General features: G+C 45.5%; 1 protein-coding gene across 1 annotated transcript in view; it reads right to left on the reverse strand.

The window, feature by feature from the left end:
- Nucleotides 1-27,500, reverse strand: part of alpha-Catr (alpha-catenin related) — a 231,539-nt gene that overhangs the window by 31,821 nt on the left and 172,218 nt on the right. The window lies entirely within an intron of this gene.

Below are 27,500 nucleotides of genomic sequence, written 5' to 3' on the forward strand. Positions count from 1 at the left end.
CTGACCATGATAAAGAAAGGAGGGAGAGGGAAGGAGAAAGAGAAGGACATGAAGAGGGAGAATGAGGGAGGAGGAAGGAGAGGGAGAGGGAGGGAGAGAGAAATGGGGACAGGCAAAGACATAGGGAAAAACGAAAGTAGAGAAATATGACAGGAAGTAGGAAAGAAGGAGGAATGAAGATGAATGATGACGGGAAGGAAGGTGAAGAAGGGAAGAGGGAGGAAAGAAGGGGAAGAAGCGAAGAAGGAAGAAAGAAGAGGAAGAAGCGAAGAAGGAAGAAAGAAGAGGAAGAAGGGAAGAGGGAGGAAAGAAGCAGAGAGAAAAAGGAGGAGGGAGGAAAGAAGGAGATAGGAAAGGGAACGAGGAGAATTGGGAAGACGGGATGGATGAAGGAAAGAAGATTGAAGGAATGTAGGTCAATGAAGACAGCATCAGCCATCACACTCCTTCACTTCCCCACACGAGATTGTTGTCAGCACACGATTGGTCAGACAGATAGATAGATAGATAGATAGACAGATAGATGGATAGACCGAAAGATAGATTTATTTACTTACTCAGAAAGCTAGATATGTAATAGATAGATAGATAGATAGATAGACAGATAGATAGACAGATAGATGGATAGACCGAAAGATAGATTTATTTACTTACTCACAAAGCTAGATACGCAGACACACAAGCAGACAAAAGGCAGAGAGGGCAGCAGAAAAATCTAGGTTAATGAAGAAAGTGACACACACACACACACACACATAAACAAGTACCGCACATTAACGAGAGAGAGAGAGAGAGAGAGAGAGAGAGAGAGAGAGAGAGAGAGAGAGAGAGAGAGAGAGAGAGAGAGAGAGAGAAATTAAGCGTGGGACAGAGACGGATGGAGAGGCAGACAAGAGTGACAGAGAGACTAAATTACAGAGATCTAGGGGGGTGGGGGGAGGGGGAGATGAGACGGTAAGGGAGGGGGGAGAGAGGAAGAAGGGAGAATAAGGGTGAGAGGGCCGAGGAATAGGAGTAGAAACGTGGTGGAGGAGGGAGTAGGAAGGAAGGGTGCATGGACTTGTGGAGGGGAGGGGGGAGGAGGGAGAAATCGGTGGGGGGGGGGAGGTAGTATGTGAGGGGAGAGAGAAAATGGTGGAGGAGGAAAGGGCAGGGAGAGAGGAAGGGTAGGACGAAGGTAGAGAGAGAGAGAGAGAGAGAGAGTAGAAAAGGTGTATAGAAGAAGGAGGGGGAGGGATAGGTAAGGGGATGGGGAGAAGATGATGATGATGATGATGATGATGATGGGGGGAGGAGGAGGACGAGGAGGGGGAGAAGACAGAGGAAGGGGAGAGGGGAGGGGTGAGGGAGGTGAAGGGGAAAATTGCAGAAACATCAAACCATAAAAGAGCAATGACTATAAGCGTCATCCTGGGGAGGGAGGGAGAGAGAGAGAGAGAGAGAGAGAGAGAGAGAGATGGGGGGGACATAAAAAAGACAGAGAAAAGGACACAGGGAGGGGATAGAATGGGGACACAGAGAGGGGACAGACAGGGGACACTGAGAGGAGATAGAGAGGGGACACAGAGAGGGGACATAGAGAGGGGACACAGAGAGGGGACACAGAGAGGGGACACAGAGAGGGGACACAGAGAGAGGGGACACAGAGAGGGGACACACAGAGAGGGGACACAAAGAGGGGACACAGAGAGAGGGGACACAGAGAGGGGACACAAAGAGGGGACACAGAGAAGGGACAGAGAGAGATGGGACACAGAGAGGGGACAGAGAGAGAGGGGACACAGAGAGAGGGGACAGAGAGAGGGGACACAGAGAGAGGGGACACAGAGAGAGGGGACACAGAGAGGGGACACAGAGAGAGGGGACACACAGAGGGGACCCTGTAAGCCATGAGCAATAACTGTATATTAACTTGTGGCCAAGGGAGACTCACAGCTGGGCCTTGCACCTGTCACCCTGGAGGAGGAGGAGGAGGAGGAGGAGGAGGAGGAGGAGGAGGAGGAGGAGAGAAAGTTTGTGAGAATGGTGAAGAGAAAGCAGGAGCAGAGGTGACAGGAGAAGGAGGAGAATGAAGAACAGGAGAAGCGTAAAGAATTATAAAAGTAAGAAGAGAGGGTGACCTAAGTATTGTGAATTGTGCCCAGTAATTCTCTCTCTCTCTCTCTCTCTCTCTCTCTTTCTCTCTCTCTCAGGGAAAAGGGTGAATGATGACGGAGGGACAGAAGGATACAAGAAATCAGGATGGGAAGAGGTAGAGATTTACCTCCTCCACTACGGTAACCGTTTGTTATTCAGGTGCGGCTGCTACAAGATGTTATATTTACATTAGGAAGAGACACTGACGAGGCGACTACACGTGGTGGCACGGTGCAACCATGGATGTAGCAGCTTCGTCGTCCACCAGGGAGCCAAACTTCATCATATTCCACTGCACCTTGCCGTGGGAAGGAGCCTGGTCCAACCCTGGTTAGGTGCTATCTCTATAAAAGGGTGCCGGATCCCTACTGTACACGGTATATGTACTGTACTGTGCTGTAGAACTGGACCATCGAAACAGCTGCTTACCTGTGGTCGACAGGTCTGCACGGCCAGACAGACAAGAGTTAAGTAGCAACAACAAGAACAACAGAATGAACCTCTGGCACTCATGAGGATATGAATGATCTCCCCTAACACCTTTGTTCCAGTGACTTATTCTTTAGTTTATTGTTGCTATTTCCTGATGATTTCATTTAGCTGACGTGAGAGTATCCGAACTGGAGGGGTTAGATACGGCCTTAATTAACCCCTTCGCTACCTCAGTTGATCAAAATCGCAGGAAAAAATCGTCTGGCAGTAAAATGATTGAAGTGGAAAAATTTGAGTGGTTAACCCTTTCAACCTGACAGGTGTTGCCAATGCTGAATAAACACCCTGGGCGTCTCAATTAAAAAAAAAAAAAACGAAAAACATCAATCACAATAAGAGGGAATATAATAAACCAAAAGAAGGAAAAGGATATGAAAAAATAAATAAATAAATAACTGAGAAGACAGAAAGGAATTTGACACGTAATTAAGATTGAGTAATAAAGGAGAAAGAGATGAAGAAAAAGGTTGTGAAAGAAGTAGACACAGTAACTTAAGTTTGCTCATAAATTAAAAGATTCCAAAAGGCAGGAAAAGAGTGAGAAGAAACACACAAGTTGACCAAGTTTTTACGCGAAGTTTGCAATCTAGTGCCGATGAGAGAGAGAGAGAGAGAGAGAGAGAGAGAGAGAAATCTTCCTCTCTCTCAATGTTCAATCAATCAGATGCATACCTAAGTTCTGTCATATAAGTTACAATATAAACAGGCTCTTTACTCTTGACCCGGTGTTGGACAGGAACGCCTTCACACGGTGGCAAAGATATGACTGGGTGGTGGAGCCGTCTGGTTATACAAACATCCCACAATTCCCTCTCTATCCCCCAGAAGGAGGATGGTGGACTGCAGGAGAGGGGAAACTTCCACCTGCAGTCCACTGGGTTCGCAATCACATGAACCTAGGCTTTTTGCAATCTCTAGATCATTTTATTAAGTTTGGTAAGGAAGTCGATTACATTAAGCATAAGAAAGACCTGGAAAAGCCAAAAGGTCCCGAAATTCACAAGGTCTCGAGGTAAAAATGCTTCAAATAGTCGTCCCGAGCAAATGACACTCTGAGAAATGTATTGAACCTTTCCTGTGCAAGGACATTTCTTTCATACACTATTTTTGCTACACCCAGTTCATGTTACTAAGCATATTAAAAATCTGGGGAAGCAGAAAGTCCTCCAAATTCACGGTGCTTCCAGAAAAAATCTTCTTACAGCGGTCCCGAGCAAAGACCTAGAAATACGACACCAAGAACATTACTTAACCTTTTCAGTTCAAGGACATTTCTTTCATACATTATTTTTGCTACACCCAGTTGATGAAAATAAGTATAAAGTGAACCTGGGGAGGCATAAAGTCCCCCAAATCCACGGTGCTTCCAGGAAAAATCGCACAACCGTTCTGAGCAAAGACCTGGGCATATGACACCGAGAAACTTACTGAACCTTCTCAGCGGTAGGACACTTGTTCAACATTTTATTTTTGCTACACCAAGTTGATGATACTAAACATAAAAAAACCTGGGGAAGCAGAAAGTCCCCAAGATCCACGGTGCTTCCAGGAAAAAGCCCCACACAGCCGCCGGGGGCACACACACCTGGGTAAATGGCAGCATGAGAGCCGTACTTAAGGTAAAGCCAGAGGTGGAGAGCCGGATCTGGAGTAAAGTGGCCCAGTTTTACGGCAGGGCAAACGCTACCTCAGTCTATAAGAGGAGAAAGAACCACACCACCTAGCCACCTAAATTCTAATACTTATAGAGACTGTTTTTATTGGCTAAATTCTAATACTAATAGAGACTGTTTTTATTGGCTTTATTATGGAACCTGAACCGCCCAAACATTCTATATCTCTTAACCCCTTAGTGAGAAGGGTCTTACTCAGGAATTTTATGGGGTTGGATTCCAGGCACTTATAATCAGCTGAAGGGAATCACGGCTCTCTTAGGGGTTACAATTCTTCAGAGGGCAGGTAATTGAATTCATTTATGGGAAACTCCTGAGCAAGAATTTCTCAACTCCCATGAATACGACTAAAACTTTCACCGTGAGATGCGGCCCTTCACATCCTATATCCCTTCTCTGATCTAATCTACTGATGACGAAAGGGGTTGTCCATAAGTGCATGAAACTGAATGATGGCAGTAAGACTATAGTAATAAAAAATATATATTGCTTTACTGAACGGTGCAACAGACTGCTTTCAACTTCTTCAACAGGACGGTTTCTCTTGTGCTAAATAAAACAAGGAACTAAATAATTAAGTAAACAAATACGTAACTAAAGAGTATCAACCTGTATAAAATCGTAGGAGAAACTAATGAAAAAAAAAAATGCACTACACCAAAGGGCTTCATGGAGATCTTTCAATTCCCATCGTATTTTGGAGAATATTTGAAGCTTAATGAAACCGTGCGTAGGTAGCAACTACAAACCAAAAAGACATCATCGAACTGAAGAGGCTTGTCACTCAGCTGTATGTGTATATGTGTGTGTGTGTGTGTGTGTGTGTGTGTGTGTGTGTGTGTGTGTGTAAGATTCAGAAGTAGCTTTAGCCGTTCATGCGGGAAATTGGGCGAGGGTCAGTGCAAGAGGAGGAGGAGGAGGAAGAAGAGGAAGAGGAAGAGGAAGAGGAAGAGGAGGAGGAGGAGGAAGAGGAGGAGGAGAAGGGCAGAGAGAGGAAAGAATGTGAAGTGACGTTCTAAAAGTAAAAGTGAAGAGGGTAGAGGAGGGAGGGAGAAGGGAGAAAAAGGAAGGAAAGAAAGAGAGAAGTTTGGGGTGGACAGGGGAGGGGGAGCGAGAGAAGAGGAAGGGAGGTGAAGCGAGGGAGGGCTAGAGAAAAGGAAGGGAGGTAAAGGGAGGGGAAACGAGGAGGTGAAGAGACGGAAATAGAAGAGACAAGAAGGGAGAAAGTAGAATGGGGAAAGAAAGGAGAGGAATGAACAGAAGTAAAACTGAAAATGTGAGAAGATGCGAATGAAGAGGAGAGGAGAGGAGAGGAGAGGAGAGGAGAGGAGGGAGGCTGGGATGAGCTGAAGGAAGAAGGAGAAGTGAGAGAATTTGAGGAGAGAAGAGGGAAAGGGAAGGGAAATGAGATGAGGGGTGGGCAGAAGAGGGGAAGAGAGGAAAAAGAACACTATAAGATGCGTGAACACGAAGGTAAGAGAGGAAAGAAAGGTAAAAGAGAAGAGAGGAGGGGAACAAGCGAAATTAGAGAGAGAGAGAGAGAGAGAGAGAGAGAGAGAGAGGAGAAGCTAGTGTTGTGCTGACTGTTTGAACAAGTGACTGACCATGTAAACAAGAGACCTCCCCCCTCTCTCTCTCTCTCTCTCTCTCTCTTTCCTCTCCCCTCTCATCCTTCTTTTTCCCCTCCCCTCTTTCTCCCTTCCACCCTCTCCCCTCTCTCTCCTCACCTCTCTCCCTTTCTTTCATCCTCTCTTTTTCCTCCCTTCTCTCCATGTCTCTTTACCCCATTCCTCCTCCTACCTTCCCCTTTTCCCCTTACAGCGTAATTAATTTCCTCTCTCTCTCTCTCTCTCTCTCTCTCTGGGCATACTTCTGCGAAATCAGGAAGAGGGAGAGAGAGGAAGGAAAGGGAGGGATGGAGAGAAAGAAAATGAGGAAGTTCGAGGGAGAAGAAATAAAGAGGAAAAGAAGAGATGAAGAGAAAGGGAGAGAAGGGCAAAAGGGAAGAAAGGAGGAAGACAGAAGAGAAAGTTAGGAGGAGAAATAAGAGGAGACACACACACACACACACACACACACACACACACACACACACATTTATTTATTTTATTTTCCGAGAGAGAGAGAGAGAGAGAGAGAGAAACTGGACTCCGAGAAACTATACTCTTTTCACCTTAACTTGGCCTAAAATTCCCATCTCCCCATCTTGAATGCTGAGTTGTAAGAATAGACTGACAGTAGATTATGATGCTAGTCACGAAGAAGTGCTATGGAAAGTATGTAGAGTAGTTGCATTGTCTCCTTCTACCACAGATGTGAAAAAAGCCAAAGACGAAAATCTGGGTCAAGTTAGAGTGAAAAGGAGTATAGAAGGGGATTGGGAGGCAGGTGCTCCGTCTGGATGCATCAGTGTCACCACGGGAAGGCGCCCCTCTCAGGTGTGCAATATTCTGAGAGGATCCCCGGCCCGTGATCACCCAGCCTTACCTGCCCGAAGGGAGTGAAAAGGAAAGGATGGTAAGGGAAGGGTAAGGATGGTAAGGGAAGGGAAAGGATGATAGGGGAAGGGAAGGGATGGTAAGGGAAGGGAAAGGATGGTAGGGGAAGGGAAAGGATGGTAGGGGAAGGGAAGGGATGGTAAGGGAAGGGAAAGGATGGTAAGGGAAGGGAAAGGATGGTAAGGGAAGGGAAAGGATGGTAAGGGAAGGGAAAGGATGATAGGGGAAGGGAAGGGATGGTAAGGGAAGGGAAAGGATGGTAAGGGAAGGGAAAGGATGGTAAGGGAAGGGTAAGGATGGTAAGGGAAGGGAAAGGATGGTAAGGGAAGGGAAAGGATGGTAAGGGAAGGGAAAGGATGGTAAGGGAAGGGAAAGGATGGTAAGGGAAGGGAAAGGACGGTAAGGGGAGGGAAAGGCAGCTTCAAGGAAAAGGGCGAATGGAGGAAGGGAGAGGGAAGGAAGGAAGAGCGAAGGAGGGGAAACAAGATAAGAGGAGGAGGAAGAAATAGAAAAGAATAACTAGAAGGAAAAGATATTAGGAAGAAGGGAGGAAGGAAGAGGGAAGAAAGGAAGGAAGAGGAAGGGAGGGAGAACAAGAGGAGGAGAAGGAGGAGGAGGAGGAGGAGGAGGAAAAAACGAAAAAATAAGCAAAAAACCTTAACACACTGACCTAATTAGAATGACTCCGCCACTTCAGTTTTTTTTTTTTTTACATCGTCTGTTTGGGTCAGGTTGGTTTCGATTCTACAACTCTCTGTTTTACTCTTAATTTCTTCATTCTCTTGCTTTCCTCCTCTCCTGCTTGCTTCATCTTCCCTATTGCTCCTCTTTTCTTCCTTTCCTCATCTGATCTTCACCTTCCTTCATACGTCATATTTTGTCTTAGCTCTCCCTCTCTCTCTCTCTCTCTCCCTTCATCCTTTCCTTCTCACATCCTTATTTTTCCTTATTTCTTACTCTCCTCTCCTTCCTTCATCCTTCATTTCTCTTCCGACTTCCATTCCCCCCCTTCTCCTCCCTCCCTTTCTTCCTTCTCCCTTCCTTCTTCTTCCTCTCTCCTCCCTTCCTTTCTCAAATTACCTCTTTTTACTCTTCTATCTTCATCCACTTTCCTCCTCTTCATCTCCTCTCCCTCCCTCCATTCATCTGTGCTTTCCTCCTTCCTCCTCTCCTTTTCCTCTCCCTTTTCCCTTCCTCTTCTCCCTCCTCCATCACCTCCTCCTCTCCTCTTCCCACTCTCCTCACCTCCTCCACTTCGTTTCATTTCCTCTCCTCCTGACCCTGCCTAATGAGTCGCGTCGCCCCTCCTGATTGGCTGTTGGCGTCGCCCTGCACCAATCAGAGGCAAGAGCGGGCCAGGCGTGCCGGGGGGGTGCATCTGATTGGAGGGGCGGTGGGGGCGTCATCCAATCAGCAGCCAGGATTGGTGGGGATACTGAGAGATAATTGGATGCTGACTTGTTGAGGCGCACACACACACACACACACACACACACACACACACACACACACACACACACACACACACACACACACACACACACACACACACACACACACACACACACACACACACGTAGGCATGCATGCGTTTATGTGAAACTACAGAATGTGGTGAAGGTTTTTGGCGTATCAGACGGAGCCAGGATTCCGGGGGCTTGAATGATGAGTGAATGGAAGCGTGGCCCACTGGACTGGGCAAACTTGGGCTGTCTGGACGTTGCTACTCCTCACCCTGCCAAACGGTGGGAAGGGAGGTCCGGATGATGATGATGATATATAGATAGACAGATAGAGAAATAGACAGATAGACAGATAGACAAATAGACAGATAGACAGACAGACAGATAGATACATATATATTTATTTATTTATTTCGCCAAGTCCTACCCCGTAATCCAGGTAAACATTCTCATTCACAAATATTCCCTCTTACTACGACCTCATTCATTCATAATTTACCCCCAGCTGGCAAACGTAAACACTTGGTTAATGACGTCATGTGTGTACACGGGTTTAGCGCACGCACACACCTGGATAAATAGGCACATGAATAGAACAATGGGCAGTTTTCTTTTACACAAACAGACAGATCAAACACGCACACACACACACACACACACACACACACACACACTATTTCTTCTACTCACAAAAACTTAACAATAAATACATTTTTATATCCAAGAAATGTATAGTCAGCACCAGTCTCTCTCTCTCTCTCTCTCTCTCTCTCTCTCTCTCTCTCTCTCTCTCTCCAAGGACAATACTAGAAAGATCGGTATGGGAAGGGGAGGGGAGATGAACGGGGAGAGGGGAGGGAAGGTGAGAGTGGGGGAGGGGAGGCGAGGGGGAGAAAGGTGCATGTTTAGGGAGGCGTTCGATTCTCCCTCAGAGCAAAACACTTACGCCTTCCCTCCCCCCTCCCCACCTGCTATCACCCCCTCCCTCACTTTACGAGAGAGAGAGAGAGAGAGAGAGTTAATATCCTCGATGTGAAAAGATGAATGGCAGATGAAAAAACTCCTACCTAAACACCCCTCCTCCAAAAAAGAAAAAAGAAGAAAGACAACAATACAAATGAGATGAAAGATCACTCCATACATCACAACTCCCTCTCATTCTCTCCCTGACTCAGCGCCTTCTCTCCCTCTCCCTCCCTTCTCCCTCCATCACCTCTTCTCTCTTCCTCCCACACTCATTTAATCTCTTCCCCTCTCCCGCCTCCCTCCACCCCCTTTCCCCATTCCCTCTTCTCTTCCCTCTCCCTTCTTCCTCTCTCCCTTCCCCCCACTCCTCTCTCCCTCTGAACTTTTCTTTCCTCCCCCATTCCCTCTCCTTCCTTCTCTTCTCTCCTTTCTGTCTTTCCTCCTCTCCCCCTCTCCTTCCTCCCCCTTTCCCTTCTCCTTCTCCTTCTCAGTCTTATCCTCTCTCCTTCCCTCCCCTCTCCTCTCTCCTTCTCTCCCCTTTCCCCTCTTCTTCTCTCCCCCTTTCGCCTCTCCTTCTCTCCCTCCCCTCCCTCGCCCCTCTCCATCCCTGCCTTATCTCCCCATCATCTCCTGGGTTCAAAGCTGGGGAGAGAAAGCAACTGGGGAGATAATACTGTCTTTATATAATTTTACAAGAGAAAAACAATGAGTCCTATTCCCGCTGTAGTTCAGATTTCGTAGCGACTCTCCTTTACCGACTTATTCTAAATTGTATATCTTAACCCCATCAGCACAAACACCTCTTATTACACTTTATTTTTGCCAATTTTCATATGATTTTATTGAAGTTAGTAAAATATGTCTTTACTTGCTGAAGGGGACGTTTGTTTAACCAGGCTGCTCCACCGACCGTCCATATCAGTGCCACCACGTGAAGGCGTCCCTCTCCATCCCCGCTAATCGTTCAAAAGGAAGAATTATGCCTATATATATTAACCCTGTGGTGCTGGATGGCGCCTTCATGCGGTGGCACTGATATAACCAAGCGGCTCCACTGCCCGGTTATACAAGCGTCCCTCTGCTCCATCCCTATCCCCCGAAAGGAAGATGGTGAACTGAAGGAGGGAAGGTTCAGCCTCTAGTCCATCGAGTTCACGTTCAGATGCACCTGGGGTTTACTACTACCACTACTACTGAAATAATGTTGCAACAATTTCTGCCCGACTTAGATCCTCGTGATGTGTGACACGAAGCAGAACATCGCATTATTACACACACACACACACACACACACACACACGCACACGTCCCACTTAAGCGTCTCTCTCTCTCTCTCTCTCTCAGACGTCCCCAAGCCTGCCAGCCCACACGTCGCTTACCCGCCGAGCCCATGTCAACAAAGCCACCGCAGCGCCACCCGGAGTTAACGACGCCCAGGCCTCATGCCGCCTCACGCACCGCTCGCCCTAGATACGTGTTGTGAAGAGCGGTCCTCCTGGATGCATTCATGGCCTTTCATTTCCCGGGCTTATTTTTTCTGATTAGCGTATAACACGATTTTTTTTTATGCAAGGAAGAAGGAAACAAAGGCCTGAACTTCGTAATATTGTTCCCTTCACGAAAAAATAAAAACATGATATGAGAGAGAGCTAAATAACACAAGTGCCCACTGATAAGGGATGACAGATAAAATTATAGTTCCCGGGCTTCTATTTCCTTAATTTAGTTTGATTTGATAAGATTATAAATTGAACTATGATGAGTGGATGTTAATAATTATGTGGTTTTCGTCCTTGTAAATCATGACCCACTGCAGAGGGATAATATATATAATCATTGTTCAGCCCTCTCTTTACCGCCTTCCTTTCCCTCTCCTTCCCTCCACTCTCCTCTTTCCCTCTTCTCCCCTCTCCTCCTCTTACCCTCTCCTTCCCTCCTCCCTCTCTCCTTCCCTACACTCTCCTCTTTCCCTCTCCTACTTTCCCCTCTCCTCCTCTTACCCTCTCCTCTTTCCCTCTCCTTCCCCCCACTCTCCTCTTACCCTCTTCTCCCCCTCCTCCTCTTACCCTCTCCTTCCCTCCTCCCTCTCTCTCTCTCTCCTTCCCTCTATTCTCCTCTTACCCTCTTCTCCCCTCTCCTCCTTTTACCCTCTCCTTCTCTCCACTCTCCTCTTACCCTCTTCTCCCCTCTCCTTCTCTTACCCTCTCCTTCCCTCCTCCCTCTCTCCTTCCCTCCACTCTCCTCTTTCCCTCTCCTACTTTCCCCTCTCCTCCTCTTACCCTCTCCTTCCCTCCCCTCTCCTCTTTCCCTCTCCTTCCCTCCACTCTCCTCTTACCCTCTTCTCCCCCTCCTCCTCCTCTTGCCCTCTCCTTCCCTCCTCCCTCTCTCTCTCCTTCCCTCCCCTCTCCTCTTTCCCTCTCCTTCCCTCCCCTCTTCCCTCTCCTTTCCCCCCTTCGCAACCAGCTCTCAGCGGGAAAATAATACAATACAATGGCACAACAATCTATCTAAACCATTCCTTTATTACTAGCGTATTATGCCAATCTCTCGTTACAGCTAAGCAATCGATACAGGATTTTTGTTCACGTTAACATCGACGAAGCGAAACTGTAAATATATTAACGGTAAATATAAGTGTCAAATATAAAGGATTTCTTGTTACTAATAAAGACATGTCGATAGTCGTGCACAGGGAAGGGTGGCATGTAGCAAAAAGGGGCATCCTCCAGTACAGATACAAAATCTATATGGATTTTCAAAGCCCCATTAAGAGACACGCCTCCCTTTGCTCCCTTTACGCCTCCCAATTCACCCCTAGACGCTTTCCTTGCCATTGTACAGTCCAGAGTAAGTGAAATTTGGCAAGCTGTGAGCGTTGAGTTTTACAAGCTTCACACTGCACCCTCATCGATCTGTCTTGCTTATTACACAGGGTCAAGGAGGGGTGTGTGGCCCTTGTAACTCCATCGGACGATACGATAAATAATTTTGTTTTATTAATATACTTTTGTCATTTTCTATCTATTTACTGCCAGACGCCTTAATCCCGTAAGGGGTGGCCACAAACAAATCGCCTCCATGTCGCCCTGTCCCCCACCATTTCACTGCCCTGCTCCCAGCTCACACACACCCTCCCTCATATACCTCTCCACTCCATCCCTCCATCTCATCCTTGGCCTCCCCCTCCCCCTCTTCCTAAAAATGAGGATGGTAAACTCGGCAAGTCACGACTGTACATTCAAATATTTTCTAGAGGCAGGAAAAACCAAACAGAATCTCATTTCTCTAGTTCCTTCACTCTCTTTAAACTGTGTCGAAACTTAAATACATCATATTAGGCCAAAATGATAATATAAAGCTATAGATATAGAGAGACATAAACCTTATTAATATAAATAAAAGGAAATTGAGTGTGGAGGAGAGACATTGTTGACGTGAAATACGATAAATGACATGTCCGCGGCGGGGAGGGGTGGAGAGAGAGAGAGAGAGAGAGAGAGAGAGAGAGAGAGAGAGAGAGAGAGAGAGAGAGAGAGAGAGAGAGAGAGGAGAGAGAGAGAGAGAGAGAGAGAGAGAGAGAGAGGGGGGGGAAAAGGGTACAAGAGAAGGAAAGCAAACAGCAATAGACCTGAAAAGAGAGAGAGAGAGAGAGAGAGAGAGAGAGAGAGAGAGACAGACAGACAGACAGACAGAGAGGGGGGGGGAGCGAAAGGATACAAGGAAAGGAAAGCAGACAGCAAAAGCCCTGATGGCAATTTCGTGACTGTTTATTGAAGAGAAATTTATATTTACTAAAACCATTCTATTAAAGACAAGGATAGAGAAGCAGGTGAGGGAGGGATGGGGAGGGGATGGGGATGAGGGAGGAAGGAAGATGGGAGAAGGAATGAAGAGGAGGAAGATTATGAGAAGGAGGGACATGAGAGAAACTGTGAAGGAGGGAAGGGGAAGGAGGGGAGACACGGTGTGATGGAGGAATGTGACGAGGGAGGGAGGGAGAGGAGAAGGAGATGGAAGATCGGAAAGAGAAAGGGAGAAAAGGTCGATGGAAAGAGGGATGGATGAGGGAGGGAGGGAGACTGAAGGAGGGTGAAGAAGGAGAGGAGACAGGAGGGTGAAAGGGATGAGGGAGAGGAAGATGAATAAGGAAGATGGGGCGAAGAAGGAATGGGAAAAGGAAGAGTAAAAAGGGGAGGGAGGAGGGAGGGGAAGAAAGGGAGAATGAGGGAGAATGAAGAGTATTGGATGATAAGAGCGAAGGAGGGAAGAAGACTGGATGAAAGAGAGAGAAAACGACGAAGGAAGCAGGGAAGACAAGGAATGGGTATGAGGCGAGAGGTGTGAAGGAAGGAAGGCAAAAAGGGAGGAAGGGATGGAAAATAAATGGGTAAAGAAGAGGAGACGAAGAGGAGAGAAGGAAGAGGAAAGGAAGGTGAGAGAGAAGGAGGGATGAGGAAAGGGGAAAAGAGGGAGGAAAGACGAAGGAAGGAAGAGAGGAAGTAAGGGAAGACGAAGACACAGGAAAAGGAGGAAGGGAAGGGAGAAGAAGGAAAGACGAAGAGAGAGGTAAGAAGAAAATATGCCATGAAGAAGGAAGAGCGAAGGAAGAGGGTTGACGATGATGAAAGCATAGAAGATGAGAGAAGAGGAAGAGGGAAGAAGAAGACAGAAGAGGGAAGAATAGGAGGGAAGAGAAAGAGAGACCAATGAAATAGCAAAGAAAATGGGAAGAAGAGGGTGAAGAAAACAATTTGAGGGGGAACTAATGAAGACAGGAAGTGAGCGTGTAATATCGCCAAGACAGATTTACAAGTGGGTGGAATGGCGGGGTGCGGTGTGGGTGTGTGAGTGGTGAGGGTGGCGTGGGTGTAGGTGTGGGTGTGGGTGAGGGTGAGGATGCCAGATCACACACGAACTCACCTTACTGTCAAACCTCACGTCTCCCGCAGCACATTTCTATATACATAAAATTAATACGCGATAAAGCAATAAAAATTCATCACCATCATCATCACCATCATCATCACCATCATCACCATCATCATCATCATCATCATCATTTTTCTCTCCTAAAGACGTATTGAGATACCTTTAAAGAAGACACCTTAAAATTGACGAGAAAAGTTTGAGTACGAACACACCGAAACACGAATTAAAGTTAGAGAGAGAGAGAGAGAGAGAGAGAGAGCACTATACACTCCACTCATCTGCAATACTATGACAGCCGCACTCTACTCCTCAACTACCAACTTTCCACCCACCCTCCTTCCCTCCCTTCTTCTCCATCCTCCTCTCCCTCCTTCCTTCCCTCTCCATCCTCCTCTCCCTTCCCTTTCTCCCTCTCCATCCTCCTCTCCCTTCCCTCCCTCCCTCCCCATCCCTCTTTCCTCTCCCCAAACCATTACAGGACCCCCTACGTAACATGATCAGGCCCACGGAGCTCCGACAATCGATGGGAGAGGCAGAGAAATGCTTGAGTCCCCCTTCTCAAATATCAACACATCCATTTTCTGTGAGGGGTGAATGGGAAGCGTGTTTGTGTGTGTTTATGTATGAGAGAGAGAGAGAGAGAGAGAGAGAGAGAGAGAGCGTTATCTATCCGCTTGAAGGACGGCGTTTGAAGCAATTGTTACGAGACAGACAGACACACAGACAGACAGGAAGAGATGGAGGGTACAAAGGGAGATTACAAAGGCCCAGGTGTGTGTGTGTGTGTGTGTGTGTGTGTGTGTGTGTGTGTGTGTGTGTGTGTGTGTGTGTGTGTGTGTGTGTGTGTGTGTGCTGGTCCTTGTGATCTTTATGTCAAAGAAAAACGCACATGGGAAAACACACACGTATATACGGAAACACACACACACACACACACACACACACACACACACACACACACACACACACCTTTTGCTTATGTAAGGGACGAGGAAAGAGAATGTGTATGTTTGATGTCTGAGAGAGAGAGAGAGAGAGAGAGAGAGAGAGAGAGAGCTTTGAGTGTGTGAGAGAGAGGGGTGAGGTTGGGGTGTGTGAGACAGAAAGAGGAGAGAGAGGGGGTGGGGTGAGAGAAAGGGATGTATGAGAGAGAGAAAGGGGAAAGAGGGGGTGGGGTGAGAGAGAGAGGTGTGTGAGATGGAGGGGAGGGGATGAGAGAGAGATAAGTGTGAGAGAGAGGGGGGCTGGGTGAGAGAGAGGGGTAAAAGTGTGAGCAGGGTACCTCTAGTGTGAGTTGGAGGCAGCTCAATAGCCAATACCCGATGGAGTGAGGAAGGAAGGCGGATGAAGGAAGGAGGGAAAGGGTGAAGGAAGGAGAGAAGGAGGGAGACAGTGATGGAAGGAAGGAAGGAGGGAGGAAGGGAATGGGTGGAGGAAGGAGAGAAGGAGGGAATGGGTGAAGGAAGAAGCGAGGGAGGGAAAGGGTGAAGGAAGGAAGGAGGGAGGAAGGGAATGGGTGGAGGAAGGAGGGCAAGAGAGGGTGATGGAAGGGAAACGAAGAAGGGAAGGAGGGAAAGGGTGAAGGAAGGAGAGAAGGAGGGAAAGGGAGAAGGAAGGAAGGAAGGAAGGAGGGAGGAAGGGAATGGGTGGAGGAGGGAGAGAAGGAGGGAAAGGGTGAAGGAAGGAGGGAAGAAGGGAAATGGTGGAAGAGGAAGGGAAGGAGGGCAACGGTGAAAGAGAGGAAACGAGGGAGGGAAGGAGAGAAAGGGTGAAGGAAGGGAAAAGGAGGAGGGAAAGAGGGAAAGGGTGAAGGAAGGGAAACGAAGGAGAGATGGAAAAGAAGTGAATCAGGAAGGGAGGGAGGGAAAGGGGAAACTAACAGAACGCTAGGAAGATGGAAAACGGGAAGAGGCAGAATGAATGAATGAATGAATGAATGAAGGAAGGAAGGAAGGAGGGAAGGAAGGAAGGATGAACGGGAAGGAATTATGAAAAGCGGCCCTGGGAGGAAAAAAGGAAGGGGAAGGAAGAACAGAAGGGAGAAAGGAAGGAGAGAAATGACAGGTAAGAGGGAAAAAAAATAAGGGAGGGAGAAAGGGAAGGGGAGAAAGGAGGGGGAGAATGAAGGAAATGGAATGAGGAAGGGAGAAAAGGAAGGGAGGAGGAAAGGAGAAGGGAGATAGGAGAACCCAAGAAAGAAGGAAGGAAGGATAAGAAGGAAAGCAACGAATGAGTCGGAAGGAGGGAAGAGGCAAGCAGAAGGAAAAGAAGAAAGGGAAAAAGTGGAGGAGGAAAGGAAGGAGGGAAGGGAGGAGGAAAAGACGAACAGAAAAAGGAAAGGAGAAAATGAAAGGAGGAAAGACGGTAGAAAAGGAAGAAGCGAGAAGGAAAGAGGAAGAGGAGGGAAGGCAAAGGAATAAGAAACTAAAAGAAGGAAGAAAAGGAAGGAAGGAAGGAAGGGAAGAAAGGAAGGAAAAAGGAAGAAAGATTAAAGACAGAAGAATAGCAACGAAATTTAGAAGATATAACGTGGAGAGAGAGAGAGAGAGAGAGAGAGAGAGAGAGGAATATAAGTGTCTAGAAGGGATAACAAACGCAAGGGTAAGGGAGGGAGGGAGAAGGAAGGGTGGGAGGGAGAAATTAGAAGGGAGAAGAGATTAAAGCGCAATTAAGAAGGGAGAGAGAGAGAGAGAGAGAGAGAGAGAGAGAGAGAGAGAGAGAGAGAGAGAGAAATACAGTATACCTTTACATGCATAACACAATAGAAAACACACACACACACACACACACACACACACACACACACACACACACACACACAAGCCTCCCTCATTATCCTCCATCCTTGCAGCCTAAGCCAGTCCAACAGGTGGCTTTTTCCATCAATTTTCTCCCTCCTATACTCTGCTCCCTTTGACTTGGCAAAAAATGGCCATCCCTCCATCTTGAATATTAACCAAGAACAGCAGAGTAGAATATGATGCTAGTCACGAAGAAGTGCTATGAACAGGATGCTGAGATTAACGCTGGAATATGGTGCCAGTCACGAAGAAGTGCTACGAAAAGGATGCTGGGATTAACTTTAGAATATGATGCTAGTCACGAAGAAGTGCTATGATAATGATGTTGAGATTAGCACTAGAATATAATGCTGGTCACGAAGAAGTGCTATAAAATGGGTGCTGATATTAATGCTAGAATATGATGCTAGTCATGAAGAAGTGCTATGAAAAGGCTGCTGAGATTAACGCTAGAATATGATGCTAGTCACAAAGAAGTGCTATGAACAGGATGCTGGGATTAACGCTAGAATGTGATACTAGTCACGAAGAAGTGCTATGAAAAAGATGCTGAGATTAATGCTAGAATATGATGCTAGTCACGAAGAAGTGCTATCAAAAGGCTGCTGAGATTAACGCTAGAAGATGATGCTGGTCACGAAGAAGTGCTACGAACAGGATGATGAGATTAACGCTAGAAGATGATGCTAGTCACGAAGATGTGCTATGAAAAGGATGCTGAGATTAACACTAGAATATGATGCTAGTCACGAAGAAGCTAGACATGATGAAGCGACAAATTCTATCTGCTTTCATCCTTCCTATCTATCTATCTATCTATCTATTTATCTATTTATAGCCAGACGCCTTGATCCTGTAAGGGGTGGCCACAAACAAATCGCCTCCATGTCGCCCCGTCCCCTGCCATTTCGCTGCCCTCCCCCCAACTTACATCCCCCTCCCTCATATGCCTCTCTGCTCCACCCCTCCATCTCCTACGACAAGACGGTTTTATTCGGCTTGTGGGGTTTTTAGGGGGGTTTACAGGGGGCTATAAATAAACCCTCCACAACCCTACCCCCCCCGAGAGAGAGAGAGAGAGAGAGAGAGAGAGAGAGAGAGGGGGGGGGGAGGCTGAGTAGGAAGGAGGAGGCCGAGAATAAAGGAAAGCCGAGAATAGCACAAGGGTTATGACGTCACGGCGCGCGGTGATGTAAGTGTGACGTCACTAGAAAAGGGCGGAGCAAAGGCGATGACGTCACGAAAAGGGGAGGAGCCAAGAGTACCGGGGGAGGAAAAATGACCCTTAAAGTACAGGGTGAGTCATAAGTCTGGAAATAGAGAGAGAGAGAGAGAGAGAGAGAGAGAGAGAGAACATATTTCCCTCATGTTTCCAGACTTTTACCTCAGAAAATATTTTGATATATTTAATTACACAATTCAAAAAATTAATTTTGAACTACGAATTGTATCTATTACCACAACCTCACTTATGGAAACTACCAATTCTCGAGGAGGAGGAGGAGGAGGAGGAGGAGGAGGAGGAAGAGGAGGAGGAGGAGGAGGAGGAGGAGTGCCCTTACCTGCACTCCAATATCCTCTTTTTTGGGGGGGGTACAAGGAAGAGACTGAGGGACGTTTGTATGACCTGGCAGCCCCACCACCAGGTCATTACGATGCCACCACGTGAAGGCAACTAAGGAAGCTCTAAAACCATATTCAGAAAACTTTACTAATTATTTATTATTTATAGTATTATTGATGGACTGATTTGTGGTGTGGGTATTCCTATGGCGGTAAATTCTCTCTCTCTCTCTCTCTCTCTCTCTCTCTCTCTCTCTCTCTCTCTCTCTCTCTCTCTCCTCCCTCTCTCTCTCTCTTACAGGAACGCCGAGACACTGAAATGCGGCGGGAGAAATGCTAAGACTTTTCTTCGATTTATTCTTCCGACTGCCAGAGGATTTCAGTTTATTATTATTATTATTATTATTATTATTATTATTGTTATTATTATTAGGGGTTCCGCACGGCCTTCATAACTCTTTGATGGCCGGCATAACTCTAGTATTTTTTTTTTTATCAACTACTGCCAGACGATTTAGATGAGTGAATCCCCTGAGCCTGAGAGTGTTAATCCTTCCAACACGAGAGAGAGAGAGAGAGAGAGAGAGAGAGAGAGAGAGAGCAGCCTCATCGATGTCATACTTGTTCTGACGTGTCTTGTGTATTTTCTTTCTCTCTCCCTCTCCCTCTGTCTGTCTGTCTGTCTGTCTGTCTGTCTGTCTGTCTCTCTCTCTCTCTCTCTCTCTCTCTCTCTCTCTCTCTCTCTCTCTCTCTCTCTCCTGTTCGCTCTTTATCACTATTATTTTTCTCTCTCCATCATCTCTTTAACCTACTGTTTTACTCTCTCTCTCTCTCTCTCTCTCTCTCTCTCTCTCCAAAACCTCATTTCCACCCTATATTTCCATCTTCCCCCCCCCCACAGCTCCATGAACATTTCATCTCCCCCCTGCATTTCCATCCCTCAATCCTTCTCCATCCTTCCTCTCAATCTCATCTCCACCCCTCCATCACCCTTTCCTCCATCCAACAGCTCATCTCCTCCCTTCATCACCACGTCTCTAACCCCTCACCTCCGTCTCTGCATCAGCTTTCCATCAACCTCTCTCCAAGAACTCATTTCCATCCTTACATCACCCCTCCTCCATCCACCAGCTCATTTCTACCCTCCATCCCTTCACCACTCCTATAATACTTCATCTCCATACAAACTCTTCATTGACCCTTCTCCAGCACTTCACATTCACCCCTTCATCACCTCCCCCCCCCCCTCCAATAGCTCATTTCCACCCTGCGTCCCTCCAGCATCACTCCTCTAACCCCTAATCTCCATCATCGCATCGCCTCTCCATCAATCTTTCTCCAACATCTCGTCTTCACCGTTTTGTCACCCTTCATCTCCATCCCTACATCACCCCTCTTTCATCCGGCAGTCCATCTCAATTAATCGCTTCATTTCCATCTCCCCAACCTATCATTTCCATCGCTACATCAACCTTTCTCCATCCAACAGCTCATTACCATCCTCCATCCCTTCATCACCACTCAGAACCCTCATCTCCAACCGTACATCACCCGCCCTCCATCTAACACCTCATCTCACCCTCATCTCCCCATCACCACTTCATCTCAGCATCATCTCCTCATCAACCCCTCTTCAGCACCTCATCTCCATCCTTCCATCCTCCCTCGTTCATCACTCTAGTCCTCACCGGCGTCACCCCGCCTGACGCCGACCTCCGCCATGTTGCCCTTCTTTGTTTACGTCGGTTATTCTCGTTTTCTCTCCCACCCTATAACCGTTCTCTCTCCCGCTGGTGCTAAAACGCCTCCCACTTCCCCACTCTCCCTCCCACGCGCCTATTTTTAGCTCTTTCTCCCTATCTACCCCTTTATCTATCCATCTACTAGGCTAAAACAAGAGTTGGAGCTAAAGTTAGGCGGCGGGTCAGCTTAACGAGGTCGATCTGATGGCTCTAGTGACTTTAATGTCTCAGTAACGGGGCTGGTGGATCCCGCCCTCCCTCCCCTGTCGTACTTTTTCAATCCCTCACCTTCCCTTCTCCCTCAATATCTCCCTCTCCCTCTCTCTCCCTTTCTCCTTCCCCCTGTCTCAACTTCTCCACGTCCTTTCCAATATCAAGTTGTGGGCCTGCTCTATATTTATCACCGTCGCATGAAGCAAGGTATATGGAAGCACTGAAAACTTATGCTGTCGGTATTCTAGGAGAAATCTTTGGGGTAAACTTTTCCGTACACTCAGACCATCAATCCACCAGCAGCCATTTTCACAGGTGTTGGCTCAAGGCCCCTCCCCCCCCCCATCCCAAATTACAATCCCAGGTCATCCTACACTTTTCTTTCTCCTCTAAGGCCATTTCTTTACCTCTCACTCTCTGAAACTTGAATTCTTGGAGGATACTTTGAAAAAAAACCTTCACTACGCTCAAATCATTACTACTACACACTTCACAGGGTATATTTTCCGGCCCCAGCCCCCAAACCCATCAATTTCCAGCCCATCCCACCCACTCCTTTGCTCTCCACGTCCATCCTACCCATTCCTTTGTTCTCTACGCCCATTCCACCCAATTCTTTGCTATCCACATCCATCCCACCCACTCCTTTGCCATGCATGCCCATCCCACCCATTCCTTTTGCTATCCACGTCCATCCCACCCACTCCTTTGCTCTTTACGCCCATCCCACCCACTCCTTTGCACTCCACACCCCATCCCACCCAATCCCTTGCCATCCACGTTCATCTCACCCACTCCTTTGCTCTCCACGCCCATCCCACCCGCTCCTCTGCCCTCCACGCCCATTTCCTTACCTCCCTTTTGACAATCTTACGGCACACGCAGGTCACACGGTCAACAAACGCGCTTGTTAATACGCATTTATCTTCCTCTTGTTTTGGAGAAAAATTTAGCCTGATATTTCACTTCTTTTCTGCCCTGTTCTCCAAAAGCGTCAATTCAATAGGACATTTTTTATTCTCTCTCTCTCTCTCTCTCTCTCCTATCTTACTCCCTTTCTATTAATTCATCATATTTAGCTTTTTCTGCCTATTTCCAACTCCATGCTACTTTTTACTCGGGTTTAAAACTTCCCTTAAATCCTTCTCATTGCTCTCTCTCTCTCTCTCTCTCTCTCTCTCTCTCTCTCTCTCTCTCTCGCCTGTATGCATTGTACGCCTCCCTCCCCCTTTCTCCCTCAGTACTCTCTCCCTATCGATCTCTCCTTTTATATTTAGACCCACCACCACCACCAGCAGCATCTCTCCACCTTCTCCACTCCGGCTGTTTCCTTGTCAGCATCAACCCTTTCAGTACCGTGACACATTTTATTTATTTATTTATTTTTTTACCGTCGAGTGCCTGGTGGTTAAGTGGGTTCAGACGCTCCAATTAAATGAGGCTCGTTAAGGGTTTCGGTCCAGAGGGTTTCGATTCAAAGGGTTTCAGTTCAAGGGATTTCGATCCAAAGGGTTTCACTTCAAAGGGTTCCAGTCCAAAGGGTTTCAGTTCAAAAGGTTCGATCCAAAGGGTTTCTGTTCAAAGGGTTTCAATTCAAAGGGTTTCGATCCAAGAGGTGTCGGTCCAAAGGGTTTAAATTCAAAGGGTTTCAGTTCAAAGGGTTTAAATTCATGGGGTTTCAGTTTAATGGGTTTCGATCCAGAGAGAGAGAGAAAGAGAGAGAGAGAGAGAGAGAGAGAGAGAGAGAGAGAGAGCACTGCCAACCCAACAATACCACATAATACCACTGGTGTTAAGTACGACAATGCTAATCTAGGTCACATTTTGACACATTTCAAGTTTCAGTGTTAAGCAGAAGATGAAACAGGGTCCAAGTGGGGCAAAAACTGTTTAATTTTTACTACGAACACTATTTCTATAAGTGGGTGTTACTTAGATAATTACTTACAAAGGACCGGACATCCCATCTTCTATGTCTCTCAGTCTATCTATCTATCTTTACCTCTCTCTCTCTCTCTCTCTCTCTCTCCCTCTCTTTACCTGTCTCTCCACCTGTCTAACCACCTGCCTCTCTACCATCTCTCCTGTCTCTCTTTCTCCACCTGTCTCTCAATCTCTCTACTTGTCTCTCCACCTCTTCTCCTGTCTCTCTCAATCTCTCCACCTCTTCACCTGTCTCTCTCAATCTCTCCACCTGTCTCTCTCAATCTCTCCACCTCTTCACTTGTCTCTCCACCTGTCTCTCCACCTCTTCACCTGTCTCTCCACCTCTTCACCTGTCTCTCCACCTGTCTCTCCACCTCTTCACCTGTCTCTCCATCTCTTCACCTGTCTCTCCATCTCACCTCCACCTCTTCACCTGTTTCTCCACCTCTACACCTGTCTCTCCACCTGTCTCTCCATCCCCCTTCCTCTCCACCTTTCCACCTGTTTCTCCACCTCTCCTCCACCTCTTCACCAGTCTCTCCACCTCTCCACCTGTCTCTCCATCTCTTCACCTGTCTCTCCACCTCTCCTCCACCTCTTCACCCGTTCCTCCACCTCCCTTCCACCTGCCTTCTTTACCCTCTTTCCCGTCCACAGGTAGGCTGTTGGGGTGACAAACACACGCACACACCTCTTGGTACACACACACACACACACACACACACACACACACACACACACACACACACACACGTACACACCACAAGGGAAGGAGGAGGAAGATGAGGAGGGGGAGGAGGGGAGGGGATGTTGATGGGGATGAGAAATATTGGGTGACGAAGGAAGGAAGGAAGGGAGGGAGGGAGGAAGAAAGGAGAATGAAGAAAAGAGTGTTAAAGAAGGAGGGAAGGAGGAAGGAGGGAAAGGGAGGGATGGAGAGAGAAAGAGAAAAATGAGAAAGAGAAAGACAAAAAAGGAAGGAAGGAAGAGACATGAAGAAAAGAAGAAAGAGTTGAGGAAGATGGAGAGGGAAGGAGGGATGGAGGAAAGGAGGAAGATGGAAAAGATGGAGGGAGAATGGATGGAGGGATGGAGGGAAAGAGATGAAGGAAGGAGGAACAGGAGAGGAAGGGAAGGAGAGAAGGAGGGAGGGAGTTTTGTGAGGCAGTAAAGCGGCTCTCCACCTCTCTCTCTCTCTCTCTCTCTCTCTCTTCCTCTCTCATATCTTCTCTAGTTTCAGCATTTCCTTTCACAATCCTTACCTTTCTCTCTCTCTCTCTCTCTCGTTATTTCATTTCTCCTCCCACCTTCCCCTTCGCTCATTATTTCTCTCTCTCTCTCTCTCTCTCTCTCTCTCTCTCTCTCACTGCCACGCATTTTTACTCCTCTCTCTCATATCTCGTTTCTCTCTCCATTTTATTCTCTCATATTTCATCCCCCTCCTCTCTCTCTCTCTCTCTCTCTCTCTCTCTCTCTCTCTCTCTCTCTCTCTCTCTCTCTCTCTCTCTCTCTCTCTCTCTCTCTCTCTCTCTCTCTCTCTCCACTAATTTCCATTCTTTGGTTTCTGTTCTTATCGTTTCTCTCACTCCTCTCCTTCCTGTCTCTACTTCCTTTTCTTTCTTTTCCGCCCTTATTTTCATCTCTCTCTCTCTCTCTCTCTCTCTCTCTCTCTCTCTCTCTCTCTCTCTCTCTCTCTCTCTCTCTCTCTCTCTCTCTCTCTCTCTCTCTCTCAATTTCCTTTTCTTTGTATCCTTAACTCTCGTCTCTCCTTCCAAATCCCCCCCTCCCTCCCTCCCTCTCTCTCTCAATTTCCTTTTCCTTGTTTCCTTCCTTTATCTTTCCTTCCAATTTCCTTCTCTCTCTCTCTCTCTCTCTCTCTCTCTCTCTCTCTCTCTCTCTCTCTCTCTCTCTCTCTCTCGTTATTTCATTTTTCTTCCCACCTTCCCCTTCCCTCATATTTTCTCTCTCTCCCTCTCTCTCTCACACATTTTTACTCCTCTCTCACATCTCCTTTCCCCATTTTATTTTCTCACATTTCATCTCCCTTCCCTCTCTCTCTCTCTCTCTCTCTCTCTCTCTATTTATCTATCTATCTATTTATCTATCTATTTTTTTGTTCCTCCATTTTCTACGTCACTCAATTTCTTTACCTTTTGATCTCTCTCTCTCTCTCTCTCTCTCTCTCTCTCTCTCTCTCTCTCTCTCTCTCGCTCCACATTTTAAACCCCATCTTGCCCTATCCAGACGCTGTAATCCCCCCTATGAAGACGATTTTCAACTCAGAACCTAAATAAATCCCTTCAGCACTTTAAATCCTCCCTATCTTGAGTAAAAATCGCCTGGTGGGTGCCTGATACATAAAAAAAAATCCAAGGGGTGAAGGGATTACGACTACGTGGATTAGAGGATATTCTAATCCATATATTAATCCCGGTTCCACTTTCTATCATTCCTGTCAAATTTCCCTCGTATATTTTTTCAGCCTTACGTGGTTCTTCTTCTCAATTTAGCTTCTTCGGAGGGTTTGGTGGGTGAGGGAGAGCCTTCTGCTGCCCCCCCGGCGGTACTAATATTGCAAATGGGAGTGTAAATGGGAGTGTAAATGGGAGTGTAAATGGGAGAGTAAATGGGAGTGTAAATGGGAGTGTAAATGGGAGTGTAAATGGGAGAGTAAATGGGAGTGTAAATGGGAGTGTAAATGGGAGAGTAAATGGAAGTGTAAATGGGAGTGTAAATGGGAGAGTAAATGGGAGTGTAAATGGAAGAGTAAATGGAAGTGTAAATGGGAGTGTAAATGGGAGTGTAAATGGGAGTGTAAATGGGAGAGTAAATGGGAGTGTAAATGGAAGTGTAAATGGGAGTGTAAATGGGAGTGTAAATGGGAGAGTAAATGGGAGTGTAAATGGGAGAGTAAATGGGAGTGTAAATGGGAGAGTAAATGGGAGTGTAAATGGGAGAGTAAATGGGAGAGTAAATGGGAGTGTAAATGGAAGTGTAAATGGGAGTGTAAATGGGAGTGTAAATGGGAGAGTAAATGGGAGTGTAAATGGGAGAGTAAATGGGAGTGTAAATGGAAGTGTAAATGGGAGTGTAAATGGGAGTGTAAATGGGAGTGTAAATGGGAGAGTAAATGGGAGTGTAAATGGGAGAGTAAATGGAAGTGTTTTTAATAAGGTCTGATCGGCTCGCTGGGACCACTAGGTTTACGTGGGATGTCTTTCTATATAAATATTTCTTTCTTTTTCCTTCTCCCTCCCTCTCTCTCTCTCTCTCTCTCTCTCACACACACACACACACACACACACACACACACACACACACACATACAGTTCCATTTTTTCCTCTCTTCCCCCATCAACAATTTTCGTAATTCTCTCTCTCTCTCTCTCTCTCTCTCTCCCTCCCTCTCAGTCTCCCTCTCCCTTCCATCCATAAAGCAGGGCCTAAAGCGAACCTGCATCCCTATTACCATAACCAACAGATGAGAGAGAGAGAGAGAGAGAGAGAGAGAGAGAGAGGGAGAGAAGGGAGAATGGAGATTGGACAGCCTACAGGAGAGAGGCGAGGAGAGAAAAGAGAAATTAAAGAGAGGGGAGGAAAGAGGGGAAAAGAGAGACGAAGGAAAATGGAGAGGGAGGAAAGAGAAATGTGTAGAGGGGAGAAAGAGAGAAGGAAAGGAAAGGGTAAATAAAGTGGAGAGAAAGAGAGAGAAGATATGAAGGAGAGGAAAGGAGAGGAGGAAAGAAAGGAGAGAAGGAAGAAAGAGAGAAATGAGTAAGAGAAAGAAAGATAGAGAGAGAGAGGAAAGGGAAAGAAACGAGGAAGAAAGAAAGGTGAGGAGGAAGAAAGAGAGGAATGAGTAAAAAAAGAAAGAAAAAGAGAAAGGAAAGGGAAAGAAAGGAGGAAGAAAGAGGAGGAGAAAGAAAGAGAGGAATGAGTAAATAAAATACAAAACAAAGAAAGAGGGAGGGAATGAAAGAAAGGAGATTATGGAAAAGAGGAAAACTGAGAAAAAAAGAGAGAATTAAAGAGAGCGAAAAGAAAAGGAAGCGAAAGAAAAACAATATGGCCATAGGTAGAGCTGAGAAATGTATATATGTATGCAGACTAAAAACAAAACAAAACAAACAAACACAGTAAGATATGGCTGTTTCTGTTATTTACGAGTGCAATCTATTCTGGGTTTGTACACACACACACACACACACACACACACACACACACACACACACACACACACACACACACACACACACACGCACACACACACACACAAAAGCTGGCAGGGTTGTGTTAAAAAATATATATATATATATGTTTGGGTTATGTTTTGTGGAAGAAAAAAAAAATCATTGAAATAAGTTCTGAAAAAAATACTACGTTACAATAGAAGAAGAACAGGAAGAAGAAAATGACGAATAATAATAATAATAATAATAATAATAATAATAATAATAATAATAAAAATAATAATAATAATAATAATAATAATAATAATAAAAATAATAATAATAATAATAATAATAATAATAATAAAAATAATAATAATAATAATAATAATAATAATAATAATAATAATAATAATAATAATAATAATAATAAAAATAATAATAATAATAATAATAATAATAATAATAAAAATAATAATAATAATAATAATAATAATAATAATAATAATAATAAAAATAATAATAATAATAAAAATAAAAATAAAAATAATAATAAAAATAATAATAAAAATAATAATAATAATAATAAAAATAATAATAAAAATAATAATAATAAAAATAATAATAATAATAATAATAATAATAATAATAATAATAACAGAAATAATAATAATAATAATAATAATAATAAAAAAAAAAATAATAATAATAATAATAATAATAATAAAAATAATAATAATAATAATAATAATAATAAAAATAATAATAATAATAATAATAATAATAATAAAAATAATAATAATAATAATAATAATAATAATAATAATAATAATAAAAATAAAAATAATAATAATAATAATAAGAATAAGAATAAGAATAAGAAGAGGGAAAAAAAGAAGACTAGACGAAAAGATTACTGAACTGGAATG

This window comes from Coenobita brevimanus, chromosome 39, assembly GCF_032717465.1.
Source record: "Coenobita brevimanus isolate Jiangsu-jjx chromosome 39, ASM3271746v2, whole genome shotgun sequence".
Lineage (NCBI taxonomy): Eukaryota > Metazoa > Arthropoda > Malacostraca > Decapoda > Coenobitidae > Coenobita > Coenobita brevimanus.